Here is an 11,539-nt window from a genome sequence, read left to right as displayed (position 1 = left end):
CTGGTTGTTCAGAGCCTCTTAAACTTCTGATAATCTAAATCTGTCTATTAGCAACGAGGGTACTATCCTGAACCTCTGTTTGCAGGTTCTAATTTTAACTCAGTCTCTATCTTTGTCCCTGTCCCTACCTCTTATATTTTTTATTCTTTTTCTTATTCTTCTTATGTGTTCTATCTCTACCTCCATTTTTCTCCCCCTCTATCACTTTCTGATTTTCAATATCTATTACATATTAACTTATTTAATTTTCACAAAACAACCTTGTGATTTTACAGAATGCAAAATAAAAGATCAAAAGGGCTAATGCATTTTTTCAAAGGGCTAATAAGTGTTTTAATTTATTTTAATTTTAAAACTTAGTGGAATACTGTCATTTGACATAATTCATATATTTTTCTAAAGTTCTGTTTCGCATTTATTTATATATTTCAAAATTGTTATTTGGCTTTCTAAATGTATAAAATTATCTATAATGATATTAATAATGAAGCAAGACTCCTTTGTCATTATGTTATATCAAAAATGGAAGTTTAATCATAAATGGGAAGAACATTTATTTCATGACCATTATGGCTCCTGAAACTATCTATTTTTCAAAAATATATGTAGTACAGAAATGGGAGAACACACACAAAAAAATAAAGGTTGTTCTCAGACATGCATGACAAATCATAGGCATTTTTACCATGCAATATAATCTTTTGATGCTACATTAGAGCTTATGATAAAGATTATATCTTTCTCAGGAAAACATTTTTTCTCACTTCTTCCTATAAGAGTCATTCATTACTTAGAAGATGTTAAAAACCACTGGATAATCTGCCACTTAGGATTGACATGTGCATACCCTATTTTAAATTCTGAGTAGAAATTTTATTTTGATCATTATAATGTTAGTGTTTCCTTTTTTTTACAGGTAACAGTTACGAATGTGATATTGATTTCTCAAAGTAATTTTATAGTTTTAAAATAAACTTTAAAGCTCAATTCATTTTTAAATTATAAAATTTAAAATTATCAGCATCTCACATGATCCATTAAAGCCAGGTTGCTTTCAATTTAGAGTATTTCCGGAAGTAAATATAATAAAATATGTTGACTGAGCCTCAAATGTGTTTTCTAAATGCCTGCCCATTTGGTGTTTCTACCCATTGTAGAACGAAGGGCAGTCACTTAAACAAGAGTTTATTTGGCACCATGGTGTGGTGTGGACCTCTTAGTCCTAAAGGGGGTTTATAAACTGGGTGATTGAAGGAGGGTGAAGGAGGCTGTGAAATTTGTCATCAACTATCACTACCCTAACTCCTCAGAGGATTCTATTCATTGAATTGGAAGAACTGCTTGCAGTACTAAAACAGGCACAGCATACACTTTCTTTACACGTAATAACATAAAGCAAGTAAGAGACCTTATCTCTGTGCTTTGTGAAGCTAATCAAGCCATTAATCCCATGTTGTTTCAGTTGATCCAAGACAGAAGTTCAGGTTGTTCCAGGGGTAGAGCAGGCATGAAGGATGACCGTCGGGACAGATACTCTGTGGGCAAAAGGGGTGGATTTAATACCTTTAAAGACAGGGAAAATTATGACAGAGGTTATTCTAGCCCACTTAAGAGAGATTTTTGGGGCAGAAACTCAGAATGGTGTTTACAGTACTGCGAATTACACCAATGGAAGCTTTGGGAGTAATTTTGTGTCTGCTGGTATACAGACCAGTTTTAGGACTGCTAATCCGATGGAGACTTACCAGAATGGTTATGATAAGCACTCAGAAGTATGGAAGTGATGTTCCCAATATGCACAATGGTGTGAACCAACAGGCATATGCATATCCTGCTACTGCAGCCGCAGGATTGGTTATCCAATGCCAACAGGATATTCTCAATAAGACTTTAGAAGTATATGTAAATGTCTGTTTTTCATAATTGCTCTCTATGTTGTGTGTTATCAGACAAGAAAGTTATTTAAGAAACATGGGAAATGCAGAAATGACTGCAGCGCAGCAGTAATTAAGGTGCACTTTTTCGATATTTTGGTTGGATATTTCTCTACATTTCTGAAAGAATTTTCAGGATTTTTTTGTCTAGAAAATGCAGGCAGTATTTTCACAAAAGTAAATGTACAGTGATTTGAAATACAATAAATGAAGGCAATGCATGGCCTTGTAATAAAAAATATTTGAAGATTGAAAAAAAAAAAAAGAGAGTGAGCACGGGATAGATTGTGTGTTCCAGCAACACTATTCAGATCAAGTGATATCTTTTTCTTTAATTTTCAGTTTTCTAATTCTGACAGATACACTGTGTTTTTTTATCATCTCCATTAACTTAAATACTTCAATCTAATCTTTTATTTGCTGCAACGTAACTATATTTGTCTCTTCTAAATGAATGATTAGTAATCAATAGCCAAAGTCCACCAAATGAGAAAAACAGGTTGAATGAATAGCTGCTGAGGTAATGCATTTTCATTCCACTGGAGAGAATGGACAAGAAATAGTCGATGGCAAAATGTGCTATGGAATAGAGTCTGTTTATCTTTTTTAAAAAATCTTCATTTATTTAAAGAATTACAGCTTAGCTTATAGACATTATGGGAAAAGTATTGCAGAGCTAGAACATATTTACAAACCTGTCATTAATAGCTAAACATTATACCAATTTTTATAACTCAAGAGGAAATATATGCAACAAACCAGTACAAAACAGGTAGAAACATGTAAATGTAATTAATGCAATCTTTTAAGTTATTTTACTTTCGGATATTTATCTGAGACCATACATGACAGAAGATGGCAGTATAGATCCTTTTGATTCAGTATTTTATTTCAGAGGACAATATTCAATTTATTTAGAAAGTATTTGTATATACAAATATAATACTTATAAAAATATGACTTTTGTAAGTAGGTCATTACTGAAAAGTAATTTGATAGAAGCCATGTTTTATATTACTAAGTTACCAGGCAATTTGTAGTTTGTAGCACTAATAAATCCATTAGAAAGTCACTTACTATTTATTAAAAGTACCAATTGATAAGCCATAAAAGAGTACAAAGTTAGAAATTTAATATAAACAAATACTGTTTAATGTAATTATTTTAAATTTGTAATATCATTTACTATGTTAAGTGTTTTACACACAATTTAAAGGCAAATACACTAGAAGATTTTAAAAAGAGTACAAAATCATTAAAACTCAATTTGGACCTTAAAAGAAAATAGTAAAAAGGTGAAAAAAATAAAAAATTAACTTTTCCTAGTTTTTCTTCTGATTGCATTAAACTTTTTGCTGATTTTTTTCTGGTACAATGAATTGAACGAATCAAATTGAAGACAAACTAAAACTAACAAATCCAACAGAAAGGATGAATTAATAAAAAAGCACAGAATAGCATAAACTGTTTTAGGTAAAGGGAAAAGCAAACCAGTTTCTGGATTTTAATGGTTGTTTGAATTTTGTTTGAGGTTTAATCACTTGATTAAACTTTTCAATAAATTTTTGCCTATTGCATTTACAAGTGTGTTATATTCTTTAGACATAATGTATCATTTCAGTTGATCTTCACATAATATTTTTAAAATTCAGTGCATTTAATTGAAATATCCACTTTTCAAATCTTCATAAACTGATAAAAAAAGAAATTGGAAAGTTTATTTTATAATGTTAGTATTGAAGATTATGAAGCACTGTAGTACATCTTACCGCACTACCCTCCAAAATATTGAAATTTTCCTTTTTATAACACTTGTGTAATGCAATATGAAAATAATTTATGGATGGACTTGTGCGGAAATATTTTCATCCTTTTGGAAGTGTATAGAGTGACATTAGTTAGAATTAGTATTTTTTATTGTACCTAGTAGATTAATATTTAAATAGTTAAAAACAAGAATAAGATCTGATTTTCCGCTGTCAATATCACTCTAATTTTAGGTAATTCACAATTGAAAAGATGTACAGATATTTTTAAACAACTATTTTGGGTGAGAGAAAAGCTCTTTCTAAATTATCAGACTGTTTCCTATTATGCTTTTATAAGAACGTTAGTTTAACATGATTCTTTTTAGTTTACTGAGATGTGCTTTAGGGATTACTGATGACCTACTTGTGTGCTAGAAATTCTGACCGAGTCTTAACTATTCTTGAGAGAATACAAAAATAATAATGCCATTTTCAAACACACAATTACAGCAGCACTCATTTTATTCATCATTATGCATAACTACATGGTCAAGGAAAGATTAGGCCAAAGGGACCAGGAATTGTTCATTCAAGTGTATCTGTTTTGTCCTTTACTAATACTTTTTATTAAATTTCATCTCTAATGCAGGCAGAAAAGATATTATTTGTAAGTATTGTTTATAAGCACTGTGACATATCAAATGCTGTTTAATATATTGTGATATGTGAAATGTATAAAGTAGGAAGAATTCAATATATTTATTTGTGCATCTAAGTATAATAAAGACTGGAGCGATTCAGTGTGATGTAATAAATAGTTTAGCTGGATAATAGGAACCAATGAATGAATAAATTCAGAGCTGCTGTGGTGCTCATATGATTGTCCAGGGCAAAATATGTACAAGAAAGCATTGGAGAATGAAGTCATATGACATGATAGAAGGAGCATCTTTCCCTTCAGAGGACTACAGGGGAAGCTGTCTTCTTAGGGAAGGGACATATTTTAGTTAAGGCAAGAGGGTAGAAAGGAAGTTGAGTGATCAGGTTAAAAATTAAGTAAAATTGACTTAAAATAAAGAAAAATTCCTAAGAGTTGGTACTTGTGGAATATGTAGCAATGGAATGTTTGGACAGAAGAAGGTCATGTGAAAAATGATAACATGGCAGAGAATGTGTTTGCATTTTAGTTGATGATTAAGGATAACATGCATGTTGGATTTAGTAGGCAAAAGTGATTCTGAAGAAATAGTCTCTGAATTTACGTGGTAGTTTGGATTTGCAGCCTGCACTCTTGGTGTTGAGAATATCATGCATAGAATCCCAGGATTTAGAGCCAGGTGATTTGTGTTTAGGGGCTTTAAATTTCATATTCTGTGAAATTGAATCTATTATGTTATTACATTTGCCAAAGACTATCAAAGGAATAATTTTAAAACAATGTATCAGATTGACACATGGTCTACTTTAGTTACAGCAGTTCTCATACTCCACTGGGGGCAAATGCTAGTAGCAAAAAGTTTAAAATAAGGTTGGAACAAAAGGATTATTTTCCAGTAAATGCAATTCATTATTGAGAACAAATTCTGTAAAGTAACATGTTCAATCTTACAGGTTCCTACTAACTGGGAAAAAATTCTGTAACCTGGATAATGGTTCTATATGTTAACTGGGATATTTATCAGGCTGGTTAGATATTCCCTAGATGGGGATGTCAAATTATACTAGAGGTTAGGGAAAATAAACAGTGTAGAGTCCGAATCTACACATAGTGTCCCTTAGTGACACAACTCACAGTAAAGATTGAGCTTTATTCATGATCAGACCCAGTGTTGTGCAGTCAATTCTCACAATTCGCGTACATAGCAGGCAGTTGTTGGATATTTGTTGATTAACTAAATGAAAAACAAACAAAAAATAACAGCCTGTGAATAAGCAAAAGTTCTTGGATTATATCAGCAATTACATGTCTCAAATTTGGCAAGCTATTTGAGAATGCAAAACCATCATATTTTTTCTAATTTTCTTTTATTTCATTTTGTGCAGAAGCAAAAATATAATCAAAAATAAAGAAAATAAATTAAAAAAAAATCCTACCTCACTAAAGAAATTCTTTGTTTTTAAGACTCTTTCTTTTTCAATGTGTGTACATTTTATATTGCCAAGATCGTAACGTAGCTAGAATTGTTCCTTATTCCCACAACATTGTATCATATATATAACCCAAGTTTTTGCTTGCTTCACTAGTTTAAGAGTACAAAAGAGAAATATCAGCACAAATAATGAGCATTTTAATGACTTTGGCTTTAATCTCTGTATCTTGAACATTTTAGTCTCTTGATGGATTTTTTTTTTAATTTCTCAGAATCTTCTGGTATCCCCTACCTGTTCTCATGAATCACTTTTGTCACATGAGTTGATGACATTGCACTCTGTTGATTTTCCTCCTACCTCATTCATAATAATAGTTCCTTTTCATTCTCCTTGTCCCATTCATCTTCTTTTCCTTGTCCTCTAAATGGCAAAATAACCAAGAAATTGTCTTTGGTTCTATTATTTTCTGTATCATTATTCAGTCTTTTGGTAATTTCATCTAGTTTCATGGCTTTAAAAGTCATTCAACTACAGAAAAATATAAATATTTCACACATGTATATGTGCAATATATGTATATATCCATGTATGTGTGTGTATATATAGATATTTAGATATGTTTTCATCTCAATCGTCTCTCCTAAAATCCAGATTCTTATACCCAGCTACTTATCCACCAGCTTTGTTGGAATATCTAATAGACATTTCAGTATTAACCCGTCTCCAGCTGAATTGCAGATTCTTCACTCACACAGTTTTTCCCCATTTCGTTGATAGAAGGTCTATTTCTTCATTTGTTAAGAACAAAATCTTACGGCAATCCTTCTTTCCTCTCTTTCTCTCATGTCCCACATTCAATCCTGTATGAAGCTTGTCTGTTTAACAATGTATCAAGAGTAAGACAACGCTAACAATCTTTACTTTTACCACCTTGGCCCACAGCGCCACGATTTTGGGGTTACAGTTTCCTAACTGGTCTCATCTCTTTCTACTCTTGTGACCCTACAACTGAATTTCAACACAGTGGCCTCAACCAGAATAAGACTTTAAAAACATAAATAAGCTCATTTCACTTTCCAAAACCCAGCAATTGCTCTCCATTTCACTCAGAATTTAAAACTAAAGGTCATATTTTTATTGTATATGTTGATTTTGAAATTTTGATGATTATGTTAAGTGGATAGTTAGGATCTCCAGCTCTTTGATAGTGTCTGGCACAATTGCTCCACAAGGAAAAAGGAGAAAGGTGGGCACTTCATTTTGGTGTCACCCACCCTCAATCCTATCTCGAGAAACTGCTACACCTGGGGAAGGAAGGAATGCTTTATCAATCTGGAAATTCCCCAGCCCAGGTATGAGGATTTAGAAAGTTAACTAGAGTAGCCTAAAGGTGATTATTATGCCATTAGCTTCCATCTGCATTGTGGTTCACCCTGCCTTCCAGTTGGGCTTTCTGAGAGGGAGCTCATATATACGCGCAGATGGAATTTTCAGGACACCTGTTGATCATGTGATGACATCCCACACCTCCAGAGAGCTCTCCCCTGGACTGAACTAATAAAAGGACACAATCTGAGAATTTAGGGAGTGAGTCTGTCAGTTAGTCAGTCAGTCAGTGCTTTGGTCTGTCTCTTTCCACACCCAGATTCAGACTCATCTTGTTCTACAATAAATAGCTACTGGTATGAAACTGCTTCCTGTCTGGGGTTACTCCCTGCTGGTGATTTTTCCATAATAATAGTCTGAGCTTGACACTTTGGTATGTCTGGTCATTCTTTGGCCAAGAACACACCAAAAACGGAGGGGAGACTGCCACCCTGACAACTGTAGTACTTAAGCCAGTATATTTTTAAAGAAAATGAATAAAAATATAGTGTTAGATGTGTGGTTCCCATGTTGTCCATTCCATTCTAGGGCAGCAGCACAGGGAATTTTGGCAAAGCTAGAACAAAGCCTCTGATGAAGGAATCTTGACATCTGAGCTTTCAGGCTTTTAAATCTCATGATTGAGGCTCTACCCTTGATGTGGTAAGGGTCAGGCCTTGGGTTCAACTCTAACCTGCCAGCTCTGGTGAGTGAAAATAAAACAGAACCAGCAAAGTCACTAAGAAGGAAATAGTAGTTAAGAAGATAAACATAGAAAATAGTTTCTAAAAGATATATTTTTAAGCAACTTTGACAAATTGGTCAAGTAACATGAAGGTTGAGGATATCCCATTGAATTTGGAAACAGATCACCGAGGACCTTAGCAAAAGCAATTTCACTGAACAAGTGGTCAGGGAAAACAAAATAAATGAAATGGGGTAGAAAATCTGAAAAGAAAAAATGTGAAAAGAATGTGTAGTGTACTCTTTCAAAGAATAGCATTCCAACTTTAGCATATAAAAGTATCTTGTATAATTTAATGTACTAAAAGCGGACATAATCTTCATTGTATATTTCAATTTTTACAAGAAAATTGCACTATTCTTTTGAATGTTGCTTTATAATATGTCTTATTCTCAGTAGAGGCATTTCTTAAGTCCTTGCTGCCAACTTTAAAAATATTTTGTTTCTTTTTCCTTAATTTTCTTCTACATTTACTTTATATATCCCATAAAAATTATTTTTATGATTTTGTTTGTTTGATTTTATGATAAATCTATAAAATCTACATGGGAAACAAGTTATTATGCTTCCCATAATACATTTTTCAAATATACTTCTAACATATGAAATATATTTTTCTAAAAGGTTAAGCACATTTCTATTTAACTTAATTACTTAGCAGTTTTTATTGAAGTGGCAACTATGAAGGAAAAATTCTTTCTAGTATAATATAGTTGGTTATCCTTAGCTAAAAGAAAGTAATTTTTGTGTGTCAGGATGATAATCACGACTCCAGAAAGGCTTTCCCTGTGAGCTCTCACGCTCCCCATCAATTGCTCAGCCCGTTTTTCAGAGGCACCAAATAATGTCAGCTGAAATGTTGCCAGCAATAACTGAGACTTCTAATGTTGAAAAAAAGCAAGAGTTAAGTGAACATCAAGAGGAGAGCCAGAAGCCAAGATTAAGGGAAGGATTTGAACCAATATCTAAATGACAAATGAAAAAAACTTATAAAACAGAAACAATGGGAAGAACAAAGGGAACTGTGCAAACAAAAGCAAAAGGAAAAGATTAAGAGAAAAAAATCAGAGCGACAATGTCAACTGGAATCAAACTCAGATGGAAATGACAGAAAACGTATGTGAAGACACGTTGCCCACAGCACCCTCCGTCTTATCATTGACTGTAGCTTTGATGATTTGATGGTATTAAAGGACATTAAGAAACTTCATAAGCAGATACAACGATGTTATGCAGAAAACCGACAGGGAATGCATCTCGTGTAGTTTTTCTTGACAAGCCATGGAGGCCAGATGAAAAAGAACATGGATGAAAATGACAAAGTATGGGTCAATTGGAAGGATATCCACATCAAACCAGAACACTACAGTGAACTCGTGAAAAAAGAAGACCTGGTTTATCTTACATCAGATTCACTGAAGGTACTGAAGGAGTTAGATGAAAGGCCTGTGTGATTGGAGGGTTAGTGGATCACAATCATCATAAGGGAGTCACATATAAACAAGCATCAGATTATGGAATTGATCACTCACAGCTCCCTCTTGGAAATTTTGTGAAGATGAATAGTCAGAAAGTTTTGGCAGTTAATCATGTGTTTGAGATTATTCTGGAATACTTGGAAACAAAAGACTGGCAAGAAGCGTTTTTTACTATCTTGCCCCAGCGGAAAGGAGCTGTTCCCACAGACAAAGCCTGTGAAAGTTCTTCCCGGGACAAGACATCTGTCAGGGTTGAAGATGGATCGGACAGTGATTCTAGTGAGGAGGAGCATAGCAGAAATGACCTAGATTCACCACGTAAGGAAGCAAAGCAGAATAAAGAGCAAGGCACTGAATCTGCAGGGAATCCTCCACCACACTAATGGTAACTGGTTTTCTTTTAGTTTAAGGAAAAATGAGCAGAAAATGAGGTGCTTCATAGAATATTGGAATTGGAAGATTTTATTTTCTCTCCTTTCTGTTATGAATTTTGAAAACTTTTTTTTTAGAGCTAAATGATAATAAAAAGCCCTATAAACTTTGTGAGGAAGTACTTTTTGTTTTTGCATAGGATTTAAATGTACATGTGAGTTTTTAAAAACATTTTTTATGCCTTAATTGATAGTTTCTAGGGAATTTTACTTTATTAGCGTACCTTCCTTCTCTTTCATTTACTGGATTATAGTCTTCAGACTGTGCCTTCTGACCTTCCAGTTTTATTATTTTATGTTCTTTTCTGTGTCTTTCTGATCTGTTGCTTACATATTTGTGGGGGCAGACATTTATAAATACCTGTGAGTCTACCAGAATGTTGTATATGGGAAGTTACCCTCCATCTGTACCTTTTTTAAATTTTCAATTTAGTTACTTAAATGAAATATAGTAATTTTAGGAAGAAGTATGAGTTTGATAGACTAAACAGTTCATGTCTTCTGAACTGCGGGGCCCGTATCTGTTTCTTCTTTGTGATGCCTTTTCAGGGTTCTGAAGTAATCACTGAAGAGTTGAGAATTTTTTTAGTACATTTTCTTAATTCTTATAACAGTGATAAATTATTTCAGTTTTAAAATTGAATTTTTGCAGGCCAAATTATTTTATAAGGTTGCTTTGAAAGATGAATTTTGCCTTTACCTAAATTTAAAATGAATTTAGCTCTTAGCAACTGTCCTTTCCTTCCATATATTTTTTTTAAATAAAACATATGTTGGCTTTTAAAATGAATAAACTTTATATATGTATTTGTCTCCTATAATAATATTCAAACTAATGTAAATGTGTTTTCTGTGAATGTCATACACATGTATGAAAATATGCAAATAATTGTATTTATATCTGTTTTTCTACATCATGTATGGTTCTTAGTTACTAATTGATGATAACATGATTGATTTGCCATATATCTGTATTATTTGTGTGAATGGTTATGTTGAACACACTAAGAGAAATTTGAGTTTCATTAAGTGCAAAAATCCATAACCGAACATTTATATGGAAACTTTGACAAGGGAGGATAGAGCAAAAGGGAGCTGTTTTAGTTTCCTGCCAGTAACTGTAGAGCAATTAAATGTTAAAGGTAAAGTGATTATTCTCTTGTCACAGCTAAAGTAAGATTTCAGGAGACCTCACTAAATTTGAGTAAAATAAATTGCTCTTCTTTTCTGTTTTTTTAAATATATAAAAGTTATATTTAAAAGTACATAACTTATGTATGTTACATACTAACTAGAAAGTTTATTGGATTTAGTGTTGATGTTCACTGTTTTTTGCTTTTCGTTGCTTTATTCTTAGTAATCTATTATAGTTAACTATTGTAAAGTCAAGTCTGTAAGTAAGGTATGTAAATAAAGAAAAGCCCTACAATTCTAAAATTAAAAAAAAAAAAAAGATGATAATCACTTTACTAAAGGCTAATCACTTCACTAAAATCCTGGTTACTTTAAATATATGAATTGTTTCAATCAACTTTTTGAAATTTATTTAATCTTTGCCCAAATTCCATTTACTCAGAGAGTTATTCCCTGAAAAAATTCTATCTTCGGTGGCCCTTGACCATGAGATACTTACTTCCCAAAATTAACTATGTCACTCCTTTAATTGTCACCATAAATTTCAAATTATTTAAATCATTCAAACTATGTTTTCTAAACACAGTAGTATAAAGATAGAAATAAATTAATA

The 11,539-nt window shown here is 32.6% G+C and overlaps 2 pseudogenes; both read left to right on the top strand.

Moving 5' to 3' along the window:
* Positions 1–1,481: 1,481 nt before the first annotated feature.
* On the top strand, positions 1,482–2,000 carry LOC123642615 (annotated as a pseudogene).
* Positions 2,001–8,704: 6,704 nt separating this feature from the next.
* Positions 8,705–9,744, top strand: LOC123650224 (annotated as a pseudogene).
* The last annotated feature ends 1,795 nt before the right edge of the window (positions 9,745–11,539 follow it).

The sequence above is a fragment of the Lemur catta genome, chromosome 1 (assembly GCF_020740605.2).
Source record: "Lemur catta isolate mLemCat1 chromosome 1, mLemCat1.pri, whole genome shotgun sequence".
Taxonomy (NCBI): domain Eukaryota; kingdom Metazoa; phylum Chordata; class Mammalia; order Primates; family Lemuridae; genus Lemur; species Lemur catta.
This window is presented reverse-complemented; position numbering and strand designations above follow the sequence as displayed.